This window comes from Parasteatoda tepidariorum, chromosome 2, assembly GCF_982258835.1.
Source record: "Parasteatoda tepidariorum strain Cologne lab strain chromosome 2, Ptep-v5.0, whole genome shotgun sequence".
In the NCBI taxonomy this organism is placed as follows: Eukaryota; Metazoa; Arthropoda; class Arachnida; order Araneae; family Theridiidae; genus Parasteatoda; species Parasteatoda tepidariorum.
Genome location: NC_141756.1, coordinates 59,459,148 through 59,481,845, shown reverse-complemented (window position 1 = coordinate 59,481,845; position 22,698 = coordinate 59,459,148). Strand labels below are relative to the sequence as shown.

Genomic DNA, 22,698 nt, shown 5'->3' with positions numbered 1-22,698 from the left:
ATTTCTATGTAATGTTTCCTAAACAAAATTGTAGCATGCTGAAACTTTAATAAAATTTATTAAAGTGGGTCAGATCAATTACATCATACACGAAAATAAAAAAAAATACAAATTAAAAATTAAAGTACATTATTAAAGGCACAGATCGTATTGATCATAAATTTAAAAGTATCTAAATATGAATTTTTCAATTAATTCTTATCTGTAATAAAAATCTCCTGACCCAGTCTCGATTAAAATTTTTAAACATATTTTAAAATGTTTTAATGTGAATTTCATGATAAAAAAACAAAAGTGAATTGAAAAATTACGACAAAAATATCAAACGAAATCTACAGATCTCCGTAAAGTGTTTTTATTATGTTTGTTGTAATTCTTAAAGAAAAACTTTTAAAAGATGGCCAAAGTAAAACAAATTTACTCTACTTTACTTTATGATAAGCATAAAGATTTTAAAATAATTTGTTATTATGTATCACATTAACATCCATAGAAAATAACGAAATGCAAAAACATATACATATATTTCATGAAATACACATCTTCAATTAAGCACACCTTTTTAACTTTCTTAATTTTACGTTTTTTTTAAAAAAATCTTCCTTTTCATACGCTTTACATCTCAATAGGTCCATTTGGTTCTATTAGATACACAGAAATTCCAGTGTATATTTGCAATTATTTTTAATGTTGAGTTAAAAAAAATTTTTTTTTACAGTGAATGCAGTATAGTTTTATGTTTTCCTTTTTTCGTTTGTCTATTTACTAATAAAACATATTTTTATGCGCATTAGAATTAATTTCATGTTTTCATTACAAAACATTTAGTTCAAAGCGCAAGCACATTTTTAGTAATATATTCGTACTAATTTTCAAACAATTGTCATTTTGCAAATTTTACTTAATTTTTTGCACGATAATTACAGTTCTGTGCATAAAAATGTATTTAGTTTACCTCAAACAAAAACTGATAAAAACTATTAAAAAAATGATGTTTTTGCAGTTTAGTTATCTAGCTTATTTAACTAGTTTCATAATACTTAATTACTTATCTAGCTTCCATAGTTTTATCTTAACTACTAAATAGATAGCGAATTTATTGTTTTCCTTTATTATTTAAATTCAACCTACAAAATTCTTAATCTTTTGATTATTTTTTAAGCTTTAATTATATAAAATAGTTGTGTGTTTTTTATCCCAAGTGCTTATGAAGACAAATCACGTTTTTCTCCTTGAAATTTTATAGGCGTAATATTTATATGCTAGAATTACTTTTTATTTTTCTTATTTTAATTAATCCTATTTTTTCATTAATCCCTTTAAATTAAAGAAATAATTACGAAAAAGCGCTATTCCTTATAAATGTTCATATAAAGGTCTTTCAACAAATTAGAAATGCTTAATTTGTCTTCTCTAATTAAAAAGTCAACTCCTCAATTCTAAAATATATATCATATTATCTATTGCCAAATTAATTATTGATATGATTGTATTGAGTTGAGTATAAAATCTCTGCATTTTTTCTAAACTTTTCAAAGTCATATCTTTATGTAAAAGTTAAAGATTAATCAACGATATATGTTCCCTTTTGTGACTTCGATGACCTTTTGTCATTATATTGTTAGCTTCATAATTCCTCACTTTTAGTGCAACCTACCTTTATTTGCTAAAAACTGAACAAGTTGCTGATTTACAGCTTCATTTGAATTTAACTTTATACCACGCAAGGAGTTTTGATGAGAGTGAAACAAGTGGAGATCAGACGGTGCAAGGTCAGGTGAATATGGTTGGGAGTCAACACACCTCATCAAGCTCCAATAACTTTTATAGGTTCAACAAAAATGTTAGTGGTCTCACGTTGACGTGACAGAATACTACTTCTTTACCATTGACGAGCATAGGACGTTTCCAGGTGACGGCTTCGTACAAACTGTCCAATTGTCTCTGGTACACACCTGAAAAGATCGTTCCGTTCTTTGGTTAGAACGTATTCTTCACGTTTAATAAGCATATAGCAAATGTTTATTTGTGCCGTCTGATGAAATTCTTCGATTGCATAGTAAAAAAAGAACAAACATCGAGTTTGCTTACATGTCTTGCTTACATTTCTTTATAGGGAAGGGAACTTTTTGTTGACTTATCTTCAATGTCTCTACCAGAGTTGGACGTCGAATACCGTAATCGATTACAACTGTAATTGGATTACAGATAATTACTGTCATGTAATGAATTACTTGTAATCACGATTACTGGTATTTGTTATTACAAGTAGTCATAAGTTTTGATTACATCAGAGTGAGGCAAAAATGTAGTCGATTACACTTTTCAATTACAGTAATCATTTACTTGTAATCATGATTACAAATTTTGATTACAACTGTAATCGTGCTTACCATACTCTATTGCAATAATCAGTTACTTGTTACCCTGATTTTAAACATTCATAATTTTGATTACAATTGTAATCGTGATTACATATCCAATTACTGTAATCAATTACTGGTAATTGTGATTACTAATCAACTATTGTAATCAATTACTTGTAATCGTGATTGCATAAACAATTACTGTAACCAATTTGTAATCGTGATTATAAGTAATCAAAATATACATTTCTTGTAATCAGGATTACAAGTATTCTTTATTGCATGTAGTTAAGATTACAATTAATCAAAATATGCTATTACAAGACTATTGTATATCATTATATGATTATATTTTAATGTAGACTCTACAACCTCTCGTAGCGCTTAACAAGGGTTTGACTAGATCAATGTCTTTATTTCGCCATCATCAATCCGGTTAGGCTTTACTCATCGAGGAGCATCTTTCAAATCAAAATCACCAGCTCGGAATTTCTTAAACCAGTTTTGGCACTGACGTTCTTGTAGAGCATTCTCAGCCTAAACTTTACGCATTTTTTTTCTTACAAACTTGACCCGTGTTTTCCCTTTACGGAAGTAAATTAGCAAAATATGGCGAAAATGTATACTTCGATCAACCTACTGTCAAATCTCCGAAACTCAATATATCTTAATCTGTTCTTTGCTACGAAGCTTATTCTGTCAGCTATCAATGACGTAAAAACTATTATTGTAAATGCCTCAAGTATATCAGAAACTGCACCACTGCCATCTATCGTAGAAAAAACACAATTACTTTTTACACGACTCAATATTATTGTTACCTTTATTATCTCGATGTGGAAAAATTTCAATCTAAATAATTTGATTAATATTTTTGTTAATATTTTAAAGCAAGACCAATTTCCGTTTGTTTTTGAAGTCAGTATTATATGGTTATTTTGATAACAAAAAAAAATGTAATCATCAAAGTTTGCTTAATTTCGCAATTACTGGATACTTTTTGCCTAATACGTCACATTTTGTTATGATATATGCTACGTGAAAGTTATTTAAAATGAATATGGCAATTTAATCATCGGGTTTATAAATACCTAAGGAATGACGCATTTTATTTGTGCTCGACAGCAAATATGGTTAAAATAGGTTCCATTAAGACAGTATATTTCGTATAAAGAAAAGAAAACTGTAGCATAATCACATTTTTAACTTACGCATATTTTGAAAATGTCTCCTTAGAACTCTTTCTCAACCAAACAAAGAAGCAAGTAATTATAACTTCACATGACACTATCCTGTATGTAGATAAAATTTAAATTAGAAATAAATTGAACTGATCAAAAATAAAAATAAAAACCATATTCTTTATTCCTTGTTGTTATACAAAATAATGTTATATTTTCTTAAAATTTGGCAAACTATATTTTTTTAATATTTGCTATAAACAAAATGATATCTTGGTAAAGGAACAGAAATTCTTATTACCAACATTTACATCCAAAACAACAAAATGCTTTGAAATTTTATTCATTACCATAAAACTCGATATATAATCAAATTCAGATAAAAGATCTGAACTCCATCTCGATAAATCTTCTTTTTCTATTTATTAGCACACTTTGAGGGAAGTTTTATGGATACTTTGTTGCAGGAGAGCAATTTCGCCTCGCAATTTCAAACGCGTCAAAACACTTTATTTTATGAGCTTCTTTCACAACATTATTTTTTTTCTCAAAAAAAAGGATATTCTTACAATGAAACAGTCTTATTTTAATTTTTAGACGATTTTGAATTAGTTTGAAAGTTTCCAAACGTCCCTTAAAATATATATTAGTCGTAAAACTACGGGCTGTTTAATTACAATAAATAATGCAAGAACAACAGCAATAACAATACAAAACATTCAGTTGTAGCTTAAATGTTAAATACTGGATTTAAATAATGTGCATAAGTAAATAGTTAAAATTGTTACCTAATGCAGTTATTTCAAGTTAGAAAATTTTCATTATTTTAAAAGCTTCCAAACGTGACTTTCAAGAATGTATATTATTGTTATAAAGTTATACGCAATTTTATTAGCACAAATATTACTATAGCATTAGCAGTAATAGTTCAAAACCTTCTTTCTTAATTTCATTTATACTCTCAGTCTTTAATAACTGTTTTATTTAAATAAATATATAACATAAATTTGTTAATTATTGTTAATTATTTATTAAAATAAATTGCTATTAAATTTAAATAAATATAATAAAACTTTTACTCTAAGAGACTACTTTAAATTGACAAACTTTATTAAGTTTCCAAAATTTATATTGACATACACTGTAAAAACTTCCAGACCAAATTATGATATCAATTATCAGCACTTTGAATGTATCATTAATTAAATACTCAATTACATTAATTGCTTAATTTATCAAACATATGAAGTAAATACTTATAATAGTCACTTAAAACTGCTACTAAATTATTATTAGAGCAAATTAGTTTATTTAAGCGGAATTAAAATTAATTGGAATCAAAAAGCATTCTTAATAAGAATTCTACTTTTGTGTACAATAGTTGCTTTAAAGAGTTTTAATTTTAAAATAAAATAAAAAATTACATACCTATAAGGTTTCAATTCCACCGAATAAAGATACCTTGTCGATTATAGGTCTACTAGGAAATTATTGTTTCGTTTCTTTTCACTGCTTTGATCAGATCCATGTAACTATATTTTAACAATGAGAATAATGATACAATAAGAAAAATTGGCAAGGAAGTTTTTGCTTTATATATATATATATATATATATATATATATATATATATATATATATATATATATATATATATATATATATATATATATATATATATATATATATATATATATATATATATATACTTTAAAATTATGTAAGGTTGTATGAATGAAGAATAAAACCTATAAACGATTTTCTATTCCTGTATGCAGGCTCTGATTTTTAAATAAGTCACCCTATGAAAGATGGATATGTGTATTCTGTAAAATTATGTTAGATTTTATGAATGAAGGATAAGTCTATAAACGGCTTTCTATCCTGACAGACTGACTTTTAAATTAATTTCCCTATTAATGATTTTTTATTTTTTTATTTTTTATTTTTTTTATTTTTATTTTTTTATTTATTTTTTTTATTTTATTTATTTATTTTTTTTTTTTTAAGACTGCTAATTTATTCAATCCGTTAAACATTTTTATTATTATTTCAATTTTATTACCTTTTTCTAATTGTTTCTCATAGATGGCAGCACTAATATTTTACCTAAACATTTTTTTTTCTTCTTCTTCGATCAAATGTTTTTTTTAATTTTATTATATTCGATTCAAGCTATAAGCAATATTTTACATCTTCGCGATTTTTGTTAACTGTTTTATTATTGTACTTTTAAACCTAAACCGCGTTTTAATTCACGCCGGTAAGTTTGATTTCCTTTTACATTTTGCTTTTATTTCATGATTTTTTTCAAAATAAGGTTTTTTGCGATATCGACACATATAAAGAATAATTTTTATCTTAGGATAATTATTCTTTATTCAGAAATATCGCATTATTTATGGCAATTAGATGTGTCTTGACAACGACTATTTGCTTATACCATTCTTGTTTCTCTACCATTTAGTTTTTTATTTTTATTTTATTCATGTTTTTCATGTTAATTTGTGTATATATATATATATATATATATATATATATATATATATATATATATATATATATATATATATATATATATATATATATATAATAAATAAATAAATACAAGAAAACACAAAGAAAGTTAAGAAAAACAATAAGTATCATAACAATAAAAACAATAAGTAACCTTCCAACATACACAGATTAACTACAATAACTCATCAACTTATTCACTTTTTCATATTAAAGATAAGCGTACAAATCGAGGTAAACGGGGTTCAAGAAGTAATAGAAACTCTCTTAATAGTGACAAATTAAATATAAAATTTCTTTCTAATATGGAAAAAGACTTTAATAAACAATATAGTATTAAACCAATTAAAGATTTTGTCTTCTCCCTTAAGAATTATGAAACATATAAGTTCTACGATCTTATTATTAACTTTTCTTTCATTAATTTACATTTCAAAATTCTTTGTTTCGATCTTATAAAAGCCAAAATGAGCAAAATTTTGCCTAATAATAAGAAAAGTTTAGATAATTTATATTTCGTTATTAACTTTCAAAATCCTATTTTCGATAAGATCAAATTTCACAACATTTTTGAAAATTTTAAAGCTTTATTTCCATTAAAAGACTTTAACATTATTAAAAGTTTTAAATATAACAAATCACTTGGTAGAACCATTTTTAACTATAATGATATAAGCAAAAATTTAGGGAGTATTAATATATCCGATTATGATTGTCACTGTGAGGAGGATAAATATTTTGATTTTGTTGATAAACATCATAAACATATTATCACTGGTAATTTAAATTTTATAGAAAACTTGGAACTTAGGAATTTAATGATAAAAGGCACAAAATTTAGACCCATTTACCATATATCAATCAATAAGATTCTAAAATATTTTCTTAATGATCTCAATAGTTTTTGTTTAAAGATATCAAATAGATTCTCTTTACCTTTAGGTATGCTAACAGAATGGAAATGGGAAGTTTATTATTACTTTAAAAAGTTTATTTTCAATAATAAGGATAATTTAAATAAGAATAACAATTCAACAAATTTTTCTAATATTGTTCAATCAATTAAGCAACTTCAAAAAAATTTTGTAATTACTCCCATAGACAAAGCTAATAACAATTATGCTATATTCTGTAAAAAATTCTATGCTGAACTTTTAAATACGGAATTAAGAAATAGTAAAAATTTTGAACTTAGTAATTTCAATAATAATATTGCCATTAAAAAAATTTTAGCTTTTTACAAGAGATTAAAAATTAAAATTAGCAATATACAATTTCCTTACTTAATTATCAGTCCTAAATTTCATAAAATTCCAGTAAAATTTAGAACTATCACATGTGGGTCTAATACTTATTTAACTAAACCTGGCACCATTTTCTCTAACTACTTAAATAAGATTATAAACTATATTACTAAAGAAGGTTTCTCTTGGATAATCACTAATAATCAACCGATTTTAGATTTCATTAAACATAATAAAATTAATTCTTTTGCGACTTTTGATTTCCAGGATCTTTTCAATAGCATTCCCCTTTCTAAACTAAAAGATGTCCTTTTGAATTATTACCATGATTTTAAAAATATCCTTTGTTGCGATTTTGATTATTGGGAAATTCTGATTAATTTTTGTCTTTTTAGTAATTATCTTTACAATGGAAGGGATATCTTTCTTCAAATTAATGGAATACCACAGGGATCTAATTATTCATCTCTCTTAGCTAACTTATTTTTGCATTATTATGAAAAAAATTTTACTCTGAGTATTAAATTTGTTTTTAGATATATTGATGACTTAATTATCTTTAATTTCCAAGATTTTACTGTTTTATTGAGTGATATATACCCTGAGGAATTAATCTTACTTCGTAATCATGATGATAATATTAATTTCAATTTTTTGGATTTGGGTATTATGAAAGTTGAAAATATCTGCTTTGTTGATTTATACGATAAAAGAAATGATTTTAATTTTAATATTAATAAACTAGTTACTTGGAATTCTAATGTTTCTAGGAGCATCTATTTAAATACCACTTTTAATGAAATGAACAGAATTAAAAGAATATGTAGTAATATTTATTTATCCAAAATACAAATCGATAAACTCTTTCAAAATCTGATAAAAAACAATGGATACCCAACTAATGTAATAAAATTTTATATAAAATCATTGAATTAATCGTATATTTTGGTGGATATAGTTTCTAAACATTTTTTTTGTTAATTTTTATGATTTTCCCATGTGCAAATCCATTTCAGGCCAAAATTCATTGCCAAAATTATTTACTAAATAATTTCTTTGTTAATTTATGTAATTTTTTCATGTGCAAATCCATTTCGGGCAAATCCGTGGCTATAATTATGTACTAAAATTTTTTCTTTGTTAATCTTTCCATGTGCAAATCCATTTCGGGCAAATCCGTGGTTAGAATTATTTACTAAAAATTCCTTTGCTAAATAATTTCCCTTGTTAATCTATACAGTTTTTCCATGTGCAAATCCGTGGATAAATTGTTTGCTAAAAATTTTTTTATTAATTTATACAATTCCATGTGCAAATCCGTGGTTAAAATTATCTGCTAAAATTTTTTCTTTGTTAATTTTTCCATGTGCAAATCCATTTCGGGCAAATCCGTGTTAAAAATTATCTATTAAAATTTTTTCTTTGATAATTTAAATAATTTTTCTATGTGCTAATCCATATCGTGCAAATCCGCGGCTAAAATTATTTGCAAAGCAGGCAATTTATGTTTCTCTTTTCTAATTTATATTTTTTCTTAAATAAACATCTATCTTCTAAAACTATTTATGATCAATTTTTAAAATTATCCAGTATAATATTACCTTGTGCACATCCATTTCGGGCCCATCCTTGGTAACTAACAAATCAAAACTCAGAATAACAAATCACTTCAGCAGTGCAGTAAGAACGACACTTTAGAACCCTTTTGTTACACTCAATTTGCGCTTTTGTTTTCATATTTTGTAATCTGGCAATCTTTCTGTGAAAACATTTTTAAATCATTCTTGAAAAATAACTGTCCATGTAAGTTGTTATGATTTTGCTACTCGCTTTATAGTCCCCCCTTTTTAATGTTTTTTCTTTTCTTTTTTCTTTTTATTTTATTTTATTATCTGTTTTTACATGTTATATTTACTTTTTATGATCTATTTTTATGTAGTTATTTTATAAAAAATTTTTTTTTGAGTGCTCCTCACACTATTGTATTAATATATTTTGCTTTGGCTTTATTGATACAATATCAGAAAGCACTCTGTTTTGCGGATATAATCGTGTGGGCTGAAGAAAAGATTATATCTTTTTTTTTCCGGTTTTTTAATTAACATTTCAATTTTTTTTTTTTTTTTTTTTTTTTTTTTTTTTTTTTAATAAAATGTTGTTTGTTTTTTTTTTTTTTTTTTTTTTTACTTATTATTTCCCACCCCCTTTTTTTCATTGTCTATAATTTTTCTTTGTTTTATTCTTCATTTTGAACTTATATATATATATATATATATATATATATATATATATATATATATATATATATATATATATATATATATATATATATATATATATATATATATATATATATATATATATACATATATATATATATATATATATATATATATATATATATATACATATATATATACATATATATATATATATATATATATATATATATATATATATATATATATATATATATATATATATATATATATATATATATATACATATATATATATATATATATATAACAATTGTTGAACAGCCGAACCCTTCTAATGTTCAACTCCGTAGGCTTGTAATTTTGAACCCAACCCAGAGGTCAAGGGAATTCCCGGATCAAGTATTGGGAGAAATTTGCCTTCGTGGAGGACTTTTTGATGGAACTAACCCGCATTTGCGTTACTCGGAGAGGAAAACCAAGAGAACCTCCCACGGTTAGCCTGACTGCAGAGGGACCATGATCTATCTACCTCTGAGGATATTTCGTCAGCACTGTGGTCAGTGCTTGCCGGATGAGGATTCGTGTCAAATAGCCATCACCGATATTCGAACCGGGATCGCCTCATTTGAAGGCGAATGCTCTAACCCTTGAGCCATCGCGACTCATGAAAAGAAGTTGTGATTTCACAACTCAACATTATTTCGGATAGCACTGTTTCGTTCCTTTTCACTGCTTTGATCAGATCAATGTAACTATATTTTAACAATGAGAATAATGATACAATAAGAAAAATAGACAAGGAAGTTTTTGTTATATATATATATATATATATATATATATATATATATATATATATATATATATATATATATATATATATATATATATATATATATATATATATATATATATATATATATATATATATATATATATATATATATATATATATATACAGTAAAACCTTTTTTTGTGCGGTGGATAGGGACCGCATAAAAGAAATCGCACAAAAAAAAATCGAAAATTTTATAAATTCTGACATGTAATAATAAACAAGTTTGTACGATATATCACCAAAAACTTTTTTTATGCGGTTGATAGGGACCGCATAAAAAAAGTCGGACTCAGAAAATACATCAATGATTTATGAAATAGATAAGAGAATGCTTTCAATAGAATTAAATAATTAAATTAGACCTAAAGAAATTTTAAAAATATTTAATTCTTCATTGTACATATACATGTAGAAGTTTTCAAATTATTCATTAAATAGTTTGCTGCTACTCGCCGTAATCCAAAACGCGCATCTTCTTGGAATGAATTGGTTGAAAATCGCTTGAAGATAGGATTTCAATTGATTTGTTTTTTGGTATTCGCGATCGCAACGCTCGAGTACGCCATCTAGCGGGAGACTGAAAATATCGGACATTAATTCCCACAAAGCCATTGGCAATGACGGGCGTTATTTCATTAGCAGCAAATAAGAAGCAAAATTTCCCTAAGGAAAAGGTAGAACTTCTTGAAAAAACTAACCAGAACATGACAAACATTGAAGCAGAACACGTCAAGCATTTGAAGAACAATTTCTCAATAATTTTTACCTTTCTATTACCAACAACATAACTTCCAATCTCATGATTACTTGCTGTTACAGATTGTGTGTATTACCGTAAAATAATTTTTTCTGTCTTCAATTCATTACAAATTAAAGTGAAATCAGCATTGCTTTCGTCATTCCAGTGGATAAATAAGAATTCAGAATATGCACAGAACTGAATAATATATAGTTATGGAATATTGTTCTTCTTTATAGAATAGTATATATTTCTGTATCTATATTATTCGTAAAACAACAATAAAGAATCATCCGAACTACTTGAAATAGATTCATTTGTGCTGATTATAAATAAATTTGTATCGTTTTCTTGGTAATTATTTTTTTGTTTTGAAGGAATAACTTCAACTAGAATTCAGCTATTCTGTTTTTAAGCTACATATTCAAATTCATATCGAGATCTTACATTTATAAAATTTTGATGTGTGGTATGTTATCTAAAAGTAATGAAGGGATAATCTATGCATATATTATTTGAAAATAAAATTTTCAAACGAAGAACATTTCATTTGGAATTCTGCGGATTTATAAAACAGGTGAGTGTTATGATTTTTATAATAAAAAATTTGCTTGTCAATATTTTTTTTTCTTATTTGATGATAGTTCTCTACAGAATGGTTTTTTACGTTTGATTAAGAACTATAAGAATAATAAAAAAAGAAACAATATGAAAGTTTTTATTTCAATGTAAAGAATTCTTAAAATCGCTTTTTATCCTAAGAATTCTTTATTTTCCGTTTTTTAGTTTATGATTTTTTGATAAAAATTGTTGTCAAAATACTTTTTTTGAAAAATTAAATGGTATAACATTATGTATTTATGTATACTTCTTGTATATTCTAATGTTTGAAGTAATATGATTCAGAAAAGTATGGAATAAAAATTCGGTACTAACGTATTAACGCCACCGCCGCTACAGATTTGGCGGTTTTTAAGTGCCGCCAATCTACACTTAAAATTTTTGCAACAAATCGTGAAATAAAATTTTTTATTTAAAATCAAGGTAGTCAGTCGGATTTCGGTGAAAAATGAGCCGATATAGAGTTTAGCATAGATTCAAAACAATCATATCGCCATATGAACTCTGATAAATAAGATTCCAAATGAAATAACATTTCCAAAACGTACGTTTACCAAGATAAAGTTTCATGTTGTGGGAATTGGTACATTTTCGTTTTTTCGGTAAAATATTTCCCTCCTGAAAAATAAAATTGCATCTTGTTTTGTTTTTGGCAAATCCCAAAAACGAATTTTCGTAGCACTAAAAATGGCGACAAAAAAGAATTGTTTTTTTGTTTTTGTTTTGTCAGCATTCCTTATTTTACGTTTCTTAGTTTCGAAATAATGATTTTTATTGAAACTTGAAATTTTTTGATAAAAATTGTTGTCAAAAAACTTTGTTTTACAAAATTAAATTTTATGAAATTATGAGGCTTATGTATATTTTTTGTTCATTTTAATTTTTGAAGTAATATGATTCTTAAAACTATAGAATGTAAAGTTTAAATGGGCCTTTCATGTTATATCATTAAATTTAGTAATACTATTTCTCGGGCATTAGGTTTCAACTCTTATAAGAATTTACATATTTTTTTCTGTTAATGTACAAATATTTTTCCGATGTGTTTTGGATATTCCTTCTCTAATAAAAAGAGATACCATTTTGTTTTCGGTTGTACAAGAAAGAATATCTAGCGTTTTTCTTTAGTTATTAGTTAGTTTAATTTAATTAGCCACAATAAAGATGGAACGTTGCAATGATACGTGCTACATTAACGACGTCTCCAGAGTAGCTGAATGACGGTTCATATAGAAATCGCAGGTATGCGTCTCATACAACAACGCCCCCTATAGTTCGTTGCGATCGCGAATCATAAAGTCAGTGATCAGATAAAATAAAATAAAAATCATAAAAACTACATATAAATCGAAACAAAAGTAATTAATTTTTTTACCTTTAATCTCACTATAAAATGAATCCTTAATCTAATGAATCGTGTATAAAACTCTGAATACGAAGCGTATAGTATTTGAGATACACGCAGACGAGAATTTAAACGGTTTAATTTTAAAATACTAAGTATTTTAACACAGCAAACGATTTTTTACTGATTTACTTCAACTTGTTTAGCGCAGAATAAATTTTAAACAGAAGAGAAAATGGAGTTGACGATAATAAATGAACTAATGAAAGTAAATAAACAGAGCATCGCGAAGTTCAAATACATCGTTGTCAAGGAGACCACGTAATCAGAGTTCGTCCACAACATGCATATGCACATTGATAGGAAACATTAAACTGGTGCTAACGCCGTTAAGATCCATATACCGCATAAAAATAATTCGCACAAAAAAAATTGCACAAAAATAAAATCGCATAAAACCAATCGCACAAAAACAGAATCGCATAAAAAAGGACCGCACAAAAACAGGTCTCACTGTATATATATATATATATATATATATATATATATATATATATATATATATATATATATATATATATATATATATATATATATATATATATATATATATATATATATATATATATATATATATATATATATATATATATATATATATATATATATATATATATATATATATATATATATATATATATATATATATATATATATATATATATATATATATATATATATATATATAAATGCTGCTTAATATTTCCAGTATATAAATTTGTAACACTTGCATATACTTATACTTGTTATTCTACTAATATATAAAAGCATTAATTCTCATCCATTTGAATTAAAAATAATTAGTACTTGTATACAAATAGAAAGAACTCTTGAATTGATCTAATTTGTATCAAAAAGTTAAAATTCTAGCGTCTTATCCTTAGTTAAAATTCTCGTCCAAAATGCATATTAGGAACAGAATATTTCTAGGTAATGAAGGAGCATTTTTAAAATTGCCTTAATTGAAATTTATGGTGTTAATTTTTTTAAAATTTAGGAAGTTAAAAGAAATTCAAATTAAATCAACCTAACGTGAAACGACGAATAAGATTTTTCAGGATAGACTAATTTAATTAAGACAAACTATCAGCGAATCAATCCTACAGTTCCTAGAAGGAAAATTCCACTTCCTATGTTTCTTTATTTTTGATTTTAAACTACTTTGTAAGACCAATATAAGACTTTTATTCGGAATTTAAACTAAATGTGGAAGACAAATGGATATGTTTATTAAAGTAGGCTTTATAAAACATTAAAAAATGGCTAAAATGTATATTTTATTACGAAATATTTTTTCTGAGAACCATAGTTTAAGTAAGAAAGCGTGATTTATCTAAGCGTATTTTTATCGTTAATTTTATTAGTTTTTTTTAAGAGTGGAAGATTGGCAAAGAATGTAGACTTTTTAATTAATCTGAACTAAAACTTGAAAATTAAAAAGCCTGAGTTTATTGCATAAGCTAAAAAACTGTTAATTAAAAAAGAAGTAAACGGTTAATGACCTTCTAAAAATGGCTGGAAAACTTAAACGCTAACGTTTCAGCTTTAGCATTTCTTTTCACTGACATTTTCCTTCGAAATGAAATGCTCTATTTTAAAATTCCTAGAACATTTAGGGAGATAATGTTCTAAGTTTCGTGGTGCCATTTCTTGGCAAGCATATTTGCATGAACTTTGTATTTGGGGAAACTATTTGTTTCAAAATATTTTTTGTTCAAACGTTATTTATTCAACGAACTATTTCATTGCCTTTTGTTTATTTTAAAACCGCATAAAGATTTTGAAGGAAGTACTTAAGCTATATAAAATGACTTATAGTCATATATAAAGGAATTATAAAAGCATGTATGGGTCTCACATATTATTCATTTATAATCATTTAAATATGTTCTTCGAAATTTATGATGTAGTTGTGATGATATGTTTGTGATTATAGATTGCTGTAAAAAGTAATGAAATAATTATCATTTTTAAAGTTATAACATAGCAAACGCAGTTAACTGCTCTAAACTAACGTCTTTTATGAGTAATAATATTTAGTAGCAATTTAGTAGCATTCAGTGTTTGATTTAATTTGGAATTTTTTTTAATAAAAAGACGAAGCATCTTATCAACAACCAGGTTTAAAGATTGTGTGGAATTAATCAGTAAAATTTAAAAAAAGTAATTTTAGGATAATACAGCTTAAAAATATATTAATCACAAAAGTCTCAATAATTTGAAAATAACATTTTATCTTAATAATTTAAAAAGAAGAAAAAACTATTTTTAAAGGATTTACTTTTTAAGGGACCATTAAAGGAGGTCTTATGCACTCTATTTAAATTCAGATATAGCAGGACTTGTCTCTACTAGACCAATGCATGTGAAAAAAGAATAGTATGTGAAAAAATAGAATAGTATGTGATAGAGTATGTGAAAAAATAAATAATTTTAAAAATTCTATAGTGCTCCCTTCCTACGTTGTTTCTATTGATGAATGTAAAATATGAATGTGTGCAAAATTTTTGGTCATTTGTTGATGTTTTGACGCCAGTCGCAATGTGATTTACTGATTTAGTCTATAAGCCAAATCGTTTTCATACTCTCTAAAATCACCACAAGAATGTTTCAGTTTTTTTACACACAGAAGACAAGGTAAATATACTATGTAGTAGTGTACATTATAATTTTGAGTAATTAAATTTTTTTATTATGAACTTTATTTCATCAATTTATTTAATTTTTATAAACTTAATTATTGATTTAATTTGCTTAATTAAACTTATTTAATTTAATTTAATTTAATTTAATTTAATTTAATTTAATTTAATTTAATTTAATTTAATTTAATTTAATTTAATTTAATTTAATTTAATTTAATTTAATTTAATTTAATTTAATTTAATTTAATTTAATTTAATTTAATTTAATTTAATTTAATTTAATTTAATTTAATTTAATTTAATTTAATTTAATTTAATTTAATTTAATTTCTCTTTTTGAAAATAGGAGATTTATTTGCAATGAAAATCGACTTTCATGTTGTGAATATAACTTTAATTGCTTACGCCGATGATTTTCTAGCTTCTTTGCCTGATACCAATATGCTTTTAATTGAAACAATTGCTTTTTCGGTGCATCTATTGTAAGAACTGATTGCATGAATGCAGCTCATTGACGAGCTGATAGATTTAGCTTCTCTCCTATGTTTGATATGATTTCACTTTTGAAGGGATTTCTGGTTATTAGTTTTAAAGCAATTGATGGAGGTGGACTTTGGTTGAGAAGCCGTTTTGAGTCTGGTTGACCACTACTTCTTATAGTGATATAAATTCAGGATCTTAAATTGAATAAGATTCTGTATCAACTTCAGCCTCAACAAAAAAAAAAATCCCTAAAATCAAGTCTACTAATTTCGTAATGTTCTCAAGTACCTATGCATATCTTCATTGAAGCCTTTTTTGTCAACGTTTCTCCTTCCCAACCCTCTCAATTTCTTTTTCCTATTTTATTATGAGCTAACTTCCTCAAAACCTTTAAAAAATAGGTTCTTATCAAGACCACCTAACATTATTTTTTGACATGACCATTGATCTTCTAGGAATTTCACATCTTCCAGAATCATTTTTCTAGTTCTTGATCTGCATGTTCTATAACAGAAATCCTCCTGAATCATTTGTCTAGTTCTTTATTTGCCATGTTCTATAACAGAAATCTTCCTGAATCATTTTTCTACTTCTTTATCTGCCATGTTCTATAACAGAAATCTTCCTAAACCATTTTTCCACTCCTATATCTGCCATATTCAATAACAGAAATCTTCCTGAATCATATTTCCAGTTCTTTATCGGCCATGTTCTATAATAGAAATCTTCCTAAATCATTTTTCTAGTTCTTTTTCTGCCATGTTCTGTAACAGAAATCTTCCTGAGTCATTTTTCTACTTCTTTATCTGCCATGTTCTATAACAAAAATGACATCGTCAGGGTGCACTAGAGGAGTGTTTTTTGTTGTTAATTCAATTCAATTCAATTCAATTCAATTCAATTCAATTCAATTCAATTCAATTCAATTCAATTTAATTCAATTTAATTTTTGCAATGGTTTGGCCCGAACCTTGATCCTAATTAACTGCATCGAGGGTTTTCCAGCTGCACTGGATAGAAAAGGGTTTCATGTCCTAAGCACTCGATTTCTTTCCCTTTAGACAATTGAGTTCCACTTTAGAATTACGTAACAAAAGCAGCTGTGAAGTTTGAATTATACCATAAAGACTACACTTAATTTTAATATTTACCTCAAGATTTCCCTCATAATTTTACAGCGCATACACAATCTTCTTTGAAATAATTATTTCCAAAACCTAAAGTAAAAATTTAAAAATACCATCGTATCCCACTTTATTTTCATAAACTTATATCGAATTACCTAAAACTAAGTTCAAAATCATTACTTTTCAATTTTATTTTATATTTATGAAACACAATCAAACGTTTGTTATGTTTAAGTGGTCTCATTAAATCTTTTAAACATTTTTTAGCTATACTTTTTTGAATTTCTATCAAAGCAGTATCGTCAAAAATTTTTAGAAATATATCGTATTTACTAAGATATTCAGAAATATTTGAAACTCAACAGCAATTTCCGTTCTTAAAACAATTTTTTTAAACCAATACATATATTTCTCAATGGATTTCATATGGAAATTTAGTATAGCTAAAATAATGCTTTGATTCTTTAATATATCCCTTTTTACAATTTTTATTACTTACATTATTATCAAAATTTTAGTAATGCATATATATAAAAATAAAAAATTTTAGTAATATATATATATATATATATATATATATATATATATATATATATATATATATATATATATATATATATATATATATATATATATATATATATATATATATATATATATATATATATATATATATATATATATATATATATATATATATATATATATATATATATATATATATATATATATATATATATATATATATATATATATATATATATATATATATAATAAAAAGATTCTCGTGGCCAAAACTTTTAACAACTTTTTTTTAATAGAAATAGTTTAATGCTTCAGGATTTAGATAAAAACTTAAAAGAATTTGTATTGCATATTTTAAATATGCTATAAAAATGTTTGCATGAAACCTCGTCGTAAATTTCTCAAAACTCCAAACAAAATTTTTCACTAGATGGTCTTTTAACTTTTTATTATACACTAATGAATTAATATAAATGATATTTACTTGCTTACAGCTCTGAATTGCAAAAAACCAATTTTGCTGCAAATTTATTATGCATTTTATAATAATTATTCCTCTTATTCTCATGTCAGATAAGCACAAACAAAATCAAAGCGACTGGCACGTAGTGGTGAAGTAACCGATTTATCATTATTTTTAAAAGGTATAAACAATTGCCTCATTTTCGATCTAGAATGATGCTACTCTGAGAAAAATAATTATGCTCAAAACTAACAAAATATGGTAAAATTTACTGTGTTTCTGTCTTTATGGGATAGCTAAACATCTCGATAACTCTTACTGAAGCGCACTAGTAATAATTTTGGTAAAATCAACAATCAAATGTGGTTTTATAAAATGTGATAAAATTTAATGAAATGTGTTAAAAGCTTTGTAATTTTATCATATTACCTTATTATTTTATCATATTACATATTAAAGCATGGAATAAAAGCCATTTATTTGGATAAATTTACTTTTAAGTTCTGTATTTTTTGCTAAATGTCTGGTAATAAAATTTTGAAAACCGGAATTTCCGATAAACCGTTACCATATGAGTAGAAAAATTACCAAGAGAATAGGTGAAATGCAGTATATTTTAGTTTTATTAACAATGATTATGGTTTTTTACTAGAAATTTCATTACCATATAGTAAAGTAGTTTTAACAGAATGTTTTTTTCGGTGTGATATTTTTTTCTTGGGGAATTCTAACTACTAAAACATTTTTATTTCTTAATCTAATAATGTTAAGTCGAAGGTAAGGGAAACGATAATGAAAAGATGAATTTATTAATTTTTTTTATTATGTTTGTATAGTTCCTTCACTCTCATGCATTCATTATTCAATCGTGCTTATATCAACTAATCGATAATTTCCGATTTTTGTAATCCCATGTGAGGAGTGACATTTCAGCAGGGAGTAAATAAATCGATTTTGGTGTAAAAACTATTTCATGATTACAGCTTGTGTAAGTTGAACACAATTTAGCACCAGATCTCTTTAGAAAAACCACCTGAATAATAAAGAATTCTTAAATTGAAGTATCATTTTATAGCAAAAGAGTTAAGAATTTTCTACCAGATGGCGGTAAAAACAGTAGTCATATATTGGAAGGAAATTTCAATTTCGAGTAACATGCAGCAAGAATCTGATAGAAAAAGAATCTTAACTTATTACTACTTCCTTCCAAACGTCTATCTATGTGTAAATTTTTTTATTGATTGGCACAGGTGCCCGAAGGTATTTTTCTACTTTCTTTCTGCTTCGATGAAAAAATAATTAAGTATTCTGATCGTTTCTTTTGTATTAAACAGTCTGAAAATAGAAAAGAGAAACATGGATTTATTTTTGAACTGAAAATTTCGAGAACATACAAATTTGCAGTCACAAATACTACAATCGCAATTCTCTTATTTTGCAGGCATTTTCCGCGATAAAATGAGAAGTAAGATGTTATGATATGAAGTAAGCTGTCGTGAATGATGTTTTGAAGCCAAAATAAATAAATAAATAAATAAAATTTCTCTTCCTGACTTATTTTTTAATGGTCATATTTTCAGCTTTTAAGCACCAACCCCACAGGCTTAGATGAACTTCAAGTATTATTCTAACTAATAAGTAATAATTATTGTATAATTAACAAAATCAAACATTATAAACATATTTTTTATGAATAAACATACCTTTGTTTCTACAGATTTGAACTTTTTGAATTCATAATAAGGAAGGGGCCGAAACCTAAACAATGATCGCAATATACAAGTCATGCATTCAAGTCTCCTTAATGCTAATCTCTTTATTTCAGGATTTAGTTATATCAATAAATATTTTTAAACTGCTCAAAAACTTTTTTTCTCATAATTATAAAGCTCTTAATCGAAAATAATTCGTTCCAAAAATAAAATTTAACTGTCATTTATTGTTTTGTTATTATTTTATTTAATAATTTTCGAGAATAATTCAAATCGTACGGTATTTTTACTTCATAATTGTAAAGTATGCAATGATCAACGATAAAAACTTAATTTGCACCTTAAGTGAAACTAAAGCCAAGAATCTCAAACTTTCGATCTCTCTACAAATTAAACTACTAATACTCCAGACTGTGGCTATCTACCCTAGTGGGGCTATGTGTGGTGGTTTAAATTAATGTTTAACTCTAATTATGAAACACATTTAAAATTACCCCTTCAAACATTAAATTTGTCATATTGTACAATTGAAAATTCTATCACTGTAAAAAGTTCTGTATCAAATTACAGTACAATGTACCTTCACTTTGGGTGCATCATCCGTAAAACTCATTTTATCATAAAATCCTTTTTTACCGTAAAATATTATACCGCAATGTTTACTGTATTATTTATTTAATTAGAGTGATTCAGTGATTTTACGGCTATTATTATTGTCAAAATTACAGTTTATCAGATCTTTTGTGCTGTAAACATGATACTTTTTACCGTAATTTGTTCCGGAAGTTTTACAGTATAGAATAAAAATTATGGAAAATAATTTGGCTATATATTATAATGAACGTTGTATTTACCTGTAATTTTATTCCCTACTTAATTAGTAAATTTCATTGTGGAAAAAGTATTTCAAACATAACTCTAAAATAAAGAATAAAATTATTATAAAGAAATCATTTTTAATTAAATTAACTTTAATTGAGTTAGATCACGAAAGTTTTACCTGATTCTTGCATACTAATTACGAGTATATAACCATTAAAAGTTTTCCAATGAAATTACAGCAATAATTCATCTTTTGTGTAAAATGTAAATTGAAATCCATTACATGGTAAGTTTACAAATTTTTGAAAGTAAACATTTGAAAATGCGTGTAGTTTAGTTGTTGCGCTTAGTTTAACGTTCAACATGAACTAAAGATATTTTGATTGAACTCAAAGCTGCTTTCAATGTTTGACGATTATAATCACTGCTTGTTTGCTCAGTATTTATCACTAATTAAACAGAAATTCTGTTCCAGTTGGTAATAAATTACAAAATTGTTTTCCAAACAAGCTTTGATCATCATTCTTGGGATCAGTGCATCATATTTGCAAGAATTCCTGTTTGTTTTATCAGAGTAAACATTGTAAAATGTTTATATGACAAGTAAGGGTTATGTTAACTTAAGATTAATGAGAAACAGACTGTTGTGTTTAGTGATTGAAAGTAATATAGTACTGTGGAAATAAGTACCAGGTAAGAACCTTCAATATTTTTATGGATTTTATCTTTTATTTTAGTTTTTACAATGCCCTGTTATGTTAATAAAGTATGTATATGCGTATAAAAATCTAACATAAAATGTATAAAAATATGTATGTAAAATTGAACCAGTTCAGCTATTGTGTTATAAGGAAAAATAACAAAGGGAAAGTTGGAAAGTCTTTTAAAAATTGTGCCTTATTTCGAAACCCAAAATTTGCAAAACTCTCTGAGGTGAGCTTTGGCCGTTACCTTTGATTTACTGAAGAAGAAGAGGCTAAATAAGAGAATAACTTAAACATCGTTAACTAAACAAGTGAGATGCTGTTTTCAATGTGTTTTTTAAGCTGAATTTAAAACCGATACCATATCAATAGGACTTAAAATGTAGAAGTTATAAGGGATTTAGTACGTAAGAAGTATATAAAGTGCAATTTTTTTTCCATGTTTATTTGCACTTCTAAATATCTTATGTGTGCAAGTAAAGTATCGTTTATTACGTATTTTGCATGCTGAATCGTGTGATTAAATGGGACTAAAATTCCATAACTTATTAAGTTTCTTATGTCTAAAAAATATAGTTTATACATAAATTATGTTAAGCGTTTGGTTTTGCTCTATATAGACTAGCAAAGTATTTACCCCCTTTGTATTTTTTACGCTTCATTAATTGCGTATTGATAGGACTAAAAGTTTGCAAGCTATGAGAATTTAATACACCGTAAAAAATTAAATTAGATGAAAAGTAATTACGATAAAAAGTGTTGTCACCCTGAGTGCAGCAAAACTATAATAATTTCACAAAAGTCCCATTTATAGGTATATCAACTTATGTGACCTCCTCTTTCACTACCTATTTTTAATGTAGTCTCTCATGGCAAAAAGGTTCCCCATAATAAAATAAGTAAAAGGAAAAATCCCGAAAAATAAATAGCAAAAGAAAAAAAATTTTGAAAAAAAAATCTCCCACCATTATAATTAATCATAATTAACGCGCTTTGCATTTTATACCAACTATAACAAAAGATTTAAGTTCTTGTTTACACGATTAAAACATCTTTCGCTGTTGATATTATTTGTACTAATAATGCCAG

General features: G+C 25.6%; 1 protein-coding gene and 1 long non-coding RNA gene across 2 annotated transcripts in view; one reads left to right on the top strand and one right to left on the bottom strand.

Moving 5' to 3' along the window:
• The window catches only part of LOC107447723 (katanin p80 WD40 repeat-containing subunit B1), a 208,029-nt gene that overhangs the window by 66,723 nt on the left and 118,608 nt on the right, over window positions 1–22,698 (top strand). The window lies entirely within an intron of this gene.
• Window positions 733–21,275, bottom strand: LOC147815794 (uncharacterized). Its single transcript, XR_015430877.1, has 4 exons — window positions 21,084–21,275; window positions 3,578–3,658; window positions 2,092–2,191; window positions 733–1,955 (listed from the first exon to the last, which is right to left on the bottom strand). It is a non-coding gene; the product is annotated as an uncharacterized LOC147815794 (long non-coding RNA).